The sequence below is a fragment of the Haemaphysalis longicornis genome, unplaced genomic scaffold (assembly GCF_048455015.1).
Source record: "Haemaphysalis longicornis isolate Haplotype H1 unplaced genomic scaffold, Haemaphysalis longicornis Haplotype H1 scaffold_6, whole genome shotgun sequence".
Classification (NCBI taxonomy): Eukaryota; Metazoa; Arthropoda; class Arachnida; order Ixodida; family Ixodidae; genus Haemaphysalis; species Haemaphysalis longicornis.
Window position 1 is genome coordinate 138,692,021 of NW_027526407.1, and position 10,747 is coordinate 138,702,767.

At 45.3% G+C, this 10,747-nt stretch overlaps 1 non-coding gene across 1 annotated transcript; it reads left to right on the forward strand.

Annotated features, from left to right (window-relative positions):
* Nucleotides 1-2,704: 2,704 nt before the first annotated feature.
* On the forward strand, nucleotides 2,705-2,778 carry Trnai-aau (transfer RNA isoleucine (anticodon AAU)). Its single transcript has one exon. It is a non-coding gene; the product is annotated as a tRNA-Ile (tRNA).
* Nucleotides 2,779-10,747: the final 7,969 nt, after the last annotated feature.

Consider the following 10,747-nt stretch of genomic DNA (forward strand, 5'->3'; position numbering starts at 1 on the left):
TGTAGTTTTGTCCTACACTTTTGTTTAATGTTTTGTTTAATGCAAGCCTTTGTGTTCAATCCTTCCTTTTAATGGATTTGTTGAATAATAAGGGACAAGGTGTAATTTAGAACAAAACTGTGTCTCTAACAGCTGTCCTCACGTGAAGGCTTTGCACAAAACTACATAACAGACCCTAGGTTAATAATGTGCTGAGTGATAAAGAAAAGAACGCACGTTGAAAAATTGTGGGTGGAAATTTACTGGCGAAATCAGTCAAGGAAGGGCAAAAAACGTTCATTGCCGCCGTTATATGCAGGCCTTGTCTTTTCCCCTGTAAGAAAAGTTACTGCGTAACCTATTTCTACCCAAACTGCTTTCACTTGCACGGGTTTACATGACTTTGTTCCACTCAAACGGATCAGAAAAACTTGCATCAAAGTTGCAAGACGTGCCATTGAACAAATGTTTCTTTTTACTTTTCTTTTGTATGTTCACTGTTTTTCTTTCTTTTTTTTCCTGCGAGTTGGAACACTCACTGAGAAACGAGGTACCTCAATTGCTTTCCCCCCACCACCAAAAGTAGCAAAACTTTGCCCCATTTGATACAGCATAAGCCAGTAAAGGGGGACGAGGGGGACGCAAAAACACGACATGAAATGGCACTGAAACTTAGTACGGCAAAGGTCAGGGTTTCCAAACAAGTGCTTCATAACCAAAACTGTGGCTTAGGCGGATGTGTCCCTAAAGAAGATTCAGTGCATGTGCAATTGCAAGAAAAATTGCATTAGAAGGCATGTTGCGGAGAGCAACTTCCGTGGCTCATTTTTACCTTGTCTATTTGTATGGCAGTTTGTCATTTTATAGTGGCTTTTTGTTTTATCATGCATTACTACCTCTTACATACTTTTAGTTTGATGTAGTTAAACATAGTTGCTTCTGCGGCTTTTTAGGCAATTTTTTTGTATCCTTGTTCCGGCAGCTTTGTCTAGCTGACTGATGGTTTGTGTTTTGTTGGTCCTGTTATACGTATGAAGTTGTTAAAATGTTTTATTTTTGTAGTTTTCCCATGTGAACTGTCTGGAAGGTCTGGTTTGTAATTGAAGCTGTTATTTCAGTATTATTTATAGAGTGTATACATGCTTTTTCCCATGATGTATTTAAATTTCTGAAGGAGCTTGCATCTTGTCCCAATACAACCTTTGTAACAAAACTGCCGCTTATTTTGCCTCGTAGTTTAATAGTATTAGCATGTATGACAGATGTGACTATGATGTATCCTTAGGCAACAGTGCCGCATTTTCACTGGGACCTGACTTCCTGAACAAGCGCTTTGTTTCCGTATGAACTTTAACAGTTTCAAGAACTGATTGATGCTATGATTGCTGTTGTGCTTTATGGTAACTGCATTGTGCTGTACTGACTGAAAATAAACACGTTTTGCATATAACTTTTTTCTGGTGTGCATTGCTTCCTTTTTCATTTGTTTCTAGCTGCCGCAGCTTTTTTGTAAAGGAGCCATGAAGACAAAATACAAGCTTGGTTCATTAAGGGGGCACATGGGTCTTTGATCAAAAAGTTTATTTTTACCGTCATTATGGTGAAAATTGAGGTACATAAGTTGTTTTTCATTCTGATTGTAGATATAAAATGTTTTTTGCATAAATTGACTACAGTCAAATTTATTCCAATTTTTATATTTAATATTTTGGCAGCTTTTGTGAACAAACTGCAGGAGGGATGCAGCTGAACAAGGTACCCAATGATACTGTCAGTATTGCGCTCCGTGATTTGTGCGCAGTTCACTGGTACCTTGTTCAGCTGCATCCGTCCAGCAGTTTTTCACAAAAGCTGTCAAAATATCAAATATAAAAAAAATTGAATAGTGTGTGCGCGCGCGCGTGCGTGCGTGTGTGTGTGTGAAAGAGAGAGTGAGAACGTGGGTACGGATTCCCCGCGAGCTGTTGAAAAATCGGCGATAAAAATTTCGGCACTAGAAGGCAGTCGGCTGCACTAGCAGCAAGCTGAGGGAAGCGCGCGCATGCGCAGGCGGCAGACCGCTAGTGAAAAAAAAGGTCCATTCGGAACTTCCCAACTGCCGACGAAGACAGAAGCGCTAGTTGAGGCCCCGGGGTTTAACCGGATTTTATTTGGAGGAAACGACTTTTTTTTTTTTTGCCTCTAACGGGATCATGTCACACAAGCAACATTAAAACAACCCTGTCTTTCAGAATGCTCGACAGGTACTCGCCCTAGCTGCACCTAGCTATGCACGTAATATCCTTCACCGCAACTTTGCAGTCACTTCGAAAGCAAGCGGCCTGCTACCCCTCCCCCCCATTCCGTGGTTTGACGAGCGCGGACACCCTTCCGTAGCTTAGACCTACCAGCTCGTAGGTTGAGCTCTGAAATGTTCTTCGCGGCGACGATCAGCAGCACGCTCTGGCAGAACGACGCTCGCGAAGGAAACAAGCGAACCCCGCGAAAAAATAGAGAGCCCCGTACAAATGACAGCGTGGCGAAGACGATCACTGCGACGAAGGTTGCAGCGAAAGTCTTTCGCACGTTTAGTCGATTACAAAAGCGATATCCCTTTCAGCGACCTGAATTCACCGTTGCCTGAAGCAGTGCGAAACCCGTGCATCTAAACATCGCCTCCTTTAACTAAACCGCATGTGAAAATGCGTATTGTTTAATTCCAATCGTAAGAGAGCCGTAACCGGCTGGCCCGCTAGCTCAGTCGGTTAGAGCGTCGTGCTAATAACGCGAAGGTCGTAGGTTCGATCCCTGCGCGGGCCACTTTTTTTTTTTTTTTTTTTTTTTTTTTTGAGTTGATAGCTGAATTGGTTTGTGGGGTGGGCAATGCAAACGCTAAGTTAGATCACACATTCAAATCTTTTGTGCGGAGGCATAGAAATGCGCAATCCCCGTCCCGTCATCCATGCTGCCGAGGGATTTATACAACCCGCCAGAACGATTTGGACACCCCGCAAAAAGATTTCACTACCACGGGCCAGGGATTTATACAGACCCCCCCCAAAGGCCCCCAACACCCCCAGTTAGATTTCGCCTCTCCACCTACTTGGTGAATGAAGACGAAATAATGAGGTTCATTTGATGCTCGAGCCGAGAGGACGATCTCGAGTCCTCGACTCGCTCCGATGACCGACGTCCGATGCTTGAAGCAGGTGAGGGATGAGGACTGCCTTTCTTGCTAGATATTAGGTTTATTTACACTATTTACATTACTCCAAGTATTTACATCAGGACCGAATGACGGTTACGTTGTCACTGATCTGCCCGCAACATCCTGTTCGGCCAAGATCTATACTGAACTGGATCCCCTCGACCGACCGACGGACCGCAACCCGACACTCTAATTTTGATCTCAAAAACCACGCGTTCAAGGGGCGTTCAAGAAAGATCGAAAACCCTTTTCAACATGATTTCTATGGAGCACAGAGTGGCCACAAGAACCAGGGACGCTCTGTCCGGCCAACAACAAATCGAGGTCGTGACGTCACAGCCAAAAGTCACGTGATAAAGACAATTTCGTCACTTCCTGGACCGTGAGCTTTTTTTTTTTTTTTTACTTTTATCGCGAAGGCACTGCGCATAGCATCAAGAAGCTATGCACTGTGGTAAGGTGTTTTTTTGTCACTATTGCGCTGGTACATACGCCCTGCCGCAGCGGTAGGTTCGCTTTGATGTTTGTTTGATACCCGAGTTTGTGTCAACGTAGCCGCGGGTCAACGTCGTGGACGGTTGCTTACATGTAGCGTCGAGCTGTTGCGTCGAGCTGTTGGTTGAACGCGCCGCGTATCTGCTTTAAGCGTGTTGCTCATGTTGCCTGTTAGACAGTCACTGACTGTCCAGTAATATAATAGTAATGGGCCTATCCAGTACCAGTAATAGGCCCATAAAAAGTTTGGATGACCGATCGACCACCGCTAACTATAGCGCCGCTTTCTCCGCTAGCGCCGACAGGCTTTGCCGCAATGCACCTGTGACGTGCGGCTAAAGGACAGGAGGAAGGAGTTGAAAAAATATGAGCGCTACAAGAACAACGGACGAGAAAGGCAAGCAGCTGGCGTATTTGTCGTGCGTTCTTTTCATACGCTGTTATTGTAGCGCTCATAATTTTTTTAAATTTAATTTTGTCAATATCATAGACCAACTCAACCAAAACACGTTTCGAAGAGAAAGGTACTTTAGGAGAGCACTTTAATTTAAAAATATTTGTTCCTATTAAAAGCTATTCTAATAAAACAGCTTTAAAATTAGCCGAATTTCATATCCTCGCAGCCCTGGTCTCTACAGAAGCTCCTATAAGAAATACAACTAGGAGGGTCGCGGGCTTTTAGTTCAGACATTTTGTAGTGGTAGCAAATATTTCATTTCGTACCGAGTGCCTATAGCATGGCAGAAAAAAAAAGGAAGCAGCAGCAGTAACTCGGACAAGCTTTTTTGATACCACAGTTGAAGTGAGGTCAAGTGGCAGGCTTTATCCATCGTGCACAAGAACGAAACCGATGGCTGTTTATTAATAAGTGGATGGCCTCCCCTGGTTTACTTGGCTTCCTTCGCATTCTGGCAGCCTGTTTGTGAAATGTACCCGTGGGTATTCTAATTCCTGTGTGGTGGTAGTGTTGCTCCTCATACAACAATATTGTAGTAATGATGTACACTGTCTGACCTTTTGAATAAAGCCAAGATGTAGGTTGCATACATAGCAGGGTTGGGCGTCGGTTAAAAGCTTTAATCCGATTAACTGGCTAGCTTTAATCTGTTCATTAATAAATTAATCGGTAGTGTTGGTTTCGAAAGAAAATGACCAAAAATAATATTTCAATGGAACCAATACAACAACAATAATAATAAAATGCTTCTCCGTCCCAACAGTTTTAATTGCTATCATCTCTGAGCATACTTGCATTGTTTTTTGTTGTAACGTCAGGCAGGTTATTTGAACGCAAATATGGTCCTTGGCATGCACACACTTTCAACGCGGTACTCCTGTTTTGGTTTGCTCACCTGACTTCGACCGACTGAAAAATTAATCGCAACTAAAGCATTAAACGGAAAGTTGATCGATCAATCGCCCACCCCTAATACATAGTCCATTCAAAAGCCCCACATAACATTCAACGAGCCGTAATTTGTGCCTTTTGTAATTTGCACTGGGGACAAAAATTAAAATTTGCCACAATGTGCTGCAAACACCTCAAACATGTCAGACACAGGAATGTAAAAGGAATCACCAGCAGTTTCTTTTCAGTGGGTGTGTTGGCAACAGCTTAATTGTTTTTGTACCACCTTCAGCAGTTATAAGGGGACAGTGCATTCCCATTAGGTGAAGCAGAAGCCACTGAATGAAGATATTTACTTTCTCTAAGGGCACTAGGGCAGATTTTCTCTTCTAATAAAGCATTTGCACTTTATTGAGCATAGGAGCCACACCACCATGCATGATAGTTTTGATATACAGTGCCGTTACCTAACTCTGTGCGTGTGATGTCGGCTCAGAAAAAAACTTCACTGAAACAAACATTGAAGCCAACTTGTCTTCTGAGGCCCTGTTGCACCCAACACTGACTTTTTTTTTTTTCAGGAAATTCAATTGCAATAAAAAGTTGTGCCCAAACAGCCTTGTATCTTTTCCAATTTATTTTGTGCATTATACTACTCGCTTTTTCTCCATAAATGTTAACTCTGGATGGCTAGTGTTAGCCTCAGTTGTAGCTTACGGCCTAATTATTAGGTGAAGCCATGCAGACTTTTAGTGGGAGATGTACTGGATCTCTCATGTAGCTAACCGGCGTGAACTTTTGGGCGGCTTCACACGTGTAAAGTGCAAAATTTGGATGAGACAAAGAAGGATGATATGACAAAGTGCTACTTCCAACTAGGATTTATTGGTAAGATACACTCGCATATATACCGGCAAAATTTTGACAAGAGACAAAGGATGACAGGAACAAGTGCAACTAAGTATTACTGGTAAACTACAATCGTGTATATACAGAAAACATGCGAACATCAGTAAAAAAGCAAATTCCAGCACACAAAACAGTTATGCACAGGCACATGATAATATTTGTGGCGCAGCTCATGCCCTGATGTACAAAGTATAACTAGAGATCGGAACTTTCTGCAAAATTCCCATTTTTTTCCCCTGGAGTCCCTGTAAATTTTGTTCGACATATAAGCATGAACTACATGAATTAAATTAATCAACTGTTAATTACGTCTATAAGGGCCTATTTTTAGATTTGTGTCTATATTGGCTTTTTGTTGCCCTAAAAATGCTTTTTTAGGCTTGCTGAGTCCATTTTACGTAACGTGTTGCCTCAAAACATACCATATCAGAGTCAACTCTTCAGAACCTATACCTGCTATCAATGTGCAAAGACATTATGAAAAATCAGAACTTAATGACTCATGCATATGGATTTCAGTGGACAGGGGATTACATGTGTCCAGATTGAAAAAGTGTTAGGGCCACTCCAACTAGACGCCTTTGGAGAGAAACTTGCTCCTCTCGAAAACAGTGCAAGGAAAGGAGCACATGCGTCGGAAACTTTGAGGGCAGAGATTTTTTAGTCTTAAGAAAACAGAAATACCGAAGGCAGTAATATGGCAAGGAGTCTGGTATGGCGAGGGGAAAATGTGGTCGGCAAAGTGGTTCAGGCTGTGTCTTTGCAATCACCGGATGGAAATATTGAATAGTGACCATGAATATGCTGGAACACTCGAAGCATCTTCCTGTCCCAGTGCTTTACTGCGCTGATTGAGCTAGTGTACACGTGTGTTCCTGCGTTGAGCATTTCCAGTTTTGACAGCACAATGCACAGCTGAAAGTTCCAAAGGCGATTGGAGTGACAATAGCATGAGTACAGCTGACTATTAGCATCTTGATGGGGAAGGCTTGCATATGCATAGGTGACTCTGTCTTCTCTCAGCGGAATGGCTGCTTCTATGGGCAACCCAAAGTGGGTCTCGGAAATAGTAGTAATGGGTGTATAACGCCATGGGAAAAGGTGTTTTGGTCAGGGAAGACTCGCCATAAAAATAAAAATACAGCGCTATGACCACTCACAGCTGGATGAACTTCGCTTTGCTCTGATTTATTAAGTTTGTGATGATACTGAGCTGGGTATACATGTGTTCCTGCACTAGAAAAACAGAGGGACAAGAAAATACCACGACACTGCAAATGGCTTATCTGTTAATATTCGCGTCCTGTACCATCACTGGGTGCAATTAGGCCAGGTAGGGCAGTTATAACTGCAGGAGGTGCATATAAGAGAGGCTCACCACTTGATGTGGTGACCCTGCGACGGGCACTTATCAAACTTTACATGCCTTCAGCTTCCCGCTGATTTACGATTTAAAGTTTGCTCTTTTCACCAGTTAAGGAATGTAAAATAGCATGTATGCAATAAGTAATAGTATGTAGGTAAGGCCCTTGTATTTGGAATCATACAGCTGCCTGCAAAAAATTGCTGCCCGTGCAAGCATCACACTCAGCCATCAAGAGCGCATACATCAAGGGCGATAGCAAGCTAAGTGCAATGGCTAACCTCTCTCTCTCTCTCTCTCTCTCTCTCTCTCTCTCTCTCTCTCTCTCTCTCTCTCTCTCTCTCTCTCTCTCTCTCTCTCTCTCTCTCTCTCTCTCTCTCTCTCTCTCTTTCTCTCTCTCTCTGTCACCGTGGAATTCGTAGATGTACCGAAACACATTGAGCTCGACCACGTCTCGTTTGCGCATTTACCTGTCACCGCAATAACAATCCGAATGCGGTACGTCCAGCGTGGCACCCCAATGCACACAATCATTTCCACATCACTGAATTCGCTTCATCACAGCACGGCATGTCCTCGCTTGTTGAACTCTTTTGCTGACGGCAACGTGACTTGTTTTCTTGTAGGATAGGGGGGCGCACAACTAGTGGTGTCACACTTCGTCCTCGATCGTTAGGGAAAAGATTGGTGTCGTCGTGTTGTCGCCGTTTCACCGGCGAGGGCTCAAGGTGACGGCTTCATTCGTGAGCTGGCTCACAGAAACAGACGCGACGCCGAGGGACACTTCGACGATACACTTACTCGAGTTAAGTAACTGGCCACGACAACGTATCACGCGGGTATCATCTACGTGGAAAGAAACCAACTGGGGCACAGAACAAATTCCCAGGGGCAAAATGATGCAATAAGAACAATAATAAAAAAAAAACGGCGAAGCGATCGCGCTCACACACAATGCCTTTGGCAATCGCCTCCACATGCTTTGGCTGAAGCCTTGGGTGAAACTCCTTACCGCAGTGCATGGCTTCTTGATGCTATGCGCAGTGCCTTTGTGATAAAAGTAAAAACAAAGAAGCCCATGGCCCAGGAAATGACGAAAACGTCTTTGCCACGTGACTTTTGACTGTAACGTCACGACCTCGATCTGTTGTTGGCCGGACAGAGCGTCCCCAAGAACCAACCAATTCTTAGCATATCCTCACCTGCGGTCACATGACCTAACGCTCTCTCTCATGGAACTACGTTATTGCAACCGACATGCAAAGACGAGACATCTGCTACCCAAAGTCACTGACCGCGCGGAGTGGTCACACGTACCATCCCCAGTGAAAATGGAAGGAGCATTTCTAGCAAAAAAATCGTAATTTCCGGCTTTATTTCTGGCTAGATTATTAGATTATAGCTGGAATCGAGTTTCTAACTAGAAAAATTCTTAGTTTATCAAGAGACGATTATTTCCAGCTTGCGTGATTTTTTCTTCTAGCTGGACAGACAAATGTTAACTGGAAGTAAATCTAAATCCAGCTAGAAATGCACTAGAAACTGAGTTTCTAGCTAGAAATTCTGCCTATTTCTAGCTAGAATAGAGGAAATTTTCGGTTAAATAATCGAGGTAGAAAAAAAAACGTTAAGCGGGCGGCACCAGCACAAATCCAGATCCGAACACTTAGAGCGGTCTTCGCGCGGCTAACATCCTACAGTGTGCTCGCAAGCTTCCCGCCCTGCCTTTGTCGCCGCGCGCGCCGGCACAATGAGAGAGTCGTCAGCTAACCCCTTCCCCAGACTAAGGGACGCCGCTGCCCGCCGCCAGACTAGCGGGAAGAGCTCCTTCAAACCCCGGCGAGTATTCCCGAGGCGAATGACCCATAAACGAACAGCACGTACTAGGCTTCCACTCTCATATTTGAGCTCATTAAAATGTTTTCTCTCTCTCTATAGGCCGGCTTCGTAAAATCCTCGAAGACCCCGCCGCGCGCCGTTCCTTTCGTTTCCCGTGCTGTCAACCTTGACGAACGACCGAGCCACCTCCCAACGTCGGCAAGAGATTTAGCATAGCGTGCTCCGTCCGCCAACGCTACGGCGGCAGGTAGAAGGGCCCAACTGGGCAGGCGCAAATTCGTTCCGGGAGGGGGGATTAGTTCCGCGAGCCAGCCTTCGCAATGCCCGCGCATTCCTCCTCATCCTCCCCACGCGCGCATGCGCAGTAGGGTCCCGCTATCCCGCCGCCGTAGCGTGAGCCACCGCTAGCCGCTATGCTAAAACTATCTTATATACTCGGTTACAACTACAGTGAACTAGAATGTCTTGATCCAGTGGCGCGAACGGGAGCGCTCTGCCGCGTTCGGCTGAAGCAAAGCGCGTCTACCGCCGCCAGGGGCGCCACTGCGCCTTCTCCGAAAACGGTACCGCGGTTGAACGGGCCGTTGCTTGATGCGCTCGCCAGCTATTGCCGCTGCCGTTTTTTAGTGTGGTACAGTAATTAACCTTTATGGAAGAAAGATGTTCACTTTTGTTGTCCCTGTACCTTTCTAGGAACGTTTTGCTGCTTATCAGACCCGTTTGAGCCATCGGGCAACGGCTACAAACAAAGTAGCGCTGTGTCGTCTGCAGCGGCGCAGACGACACGAGGGGATGTGCGATGCGTTGGCGGCGCTCGGTCGGGCAGACTCTCCGTCTGTTTATGGTCGAGGCCGGCCTTTCATTTTCTGCGTGTTTTACGTTTCCGTGATGTTCCCCTACAGAAGCAAGGGGTATCTAATCGTCAGAAAAATAGTTATTGCGAGTGCTGTCGAATAGAGGTTGGACAGGCGCCGGGTAGCCGCGATGTCTTGGGAGCACCCAGGTGCTCCCAAGGCGTCTTTGTTTGCCGCTCCAATGGACGATGAACTGCGCAAAAAGTGGGAACAAAATTGGGGAAGACTGGACAAACTCTTGACCATATCTTTAGCCGTCGGTGAGCGCCACTTTGGGCCCGAGTGCATATATATTGCGGGATTAAATCCACGTAATAAACGGCTGTGAAGTGCGACTTGCACGCGGGAAGCTGTCACTGGCTCCAGGTGCTGTACCTACCATCCTGCCTACTGTGCGTCGAATTCTGTACGGAGCATGCAGGCGGAAGCCGCAAAAAAAAAAAAAAAGGCGGGCAAACAAAAAAAAAGAGTTCCAGTTTCGGCAGTCAGCAAGAAGCGACAAAGCTGAAGAGCCGAAAAAGATGAGGTGCGCCAGGCACACCACGAGGCTTCTCTCTCTCTCCGCAGGGCTCATCAAATGAAGGCGCAAGTTCTGTGGAATGGGATGCTTTCACAATTAGCCATCTTCAAGAAGTCAAGCTTCCTTAATTCAAAGCTCTGGTGCCGGCTAAATTTTGCCGGCGATCAAGACGTTCTTTTCGCTACCACATCGATACGAAGAGAAGAAAAGCTAGAAGTTTTTCACGAGAAATCCGTGCTCTTCTATCCACATG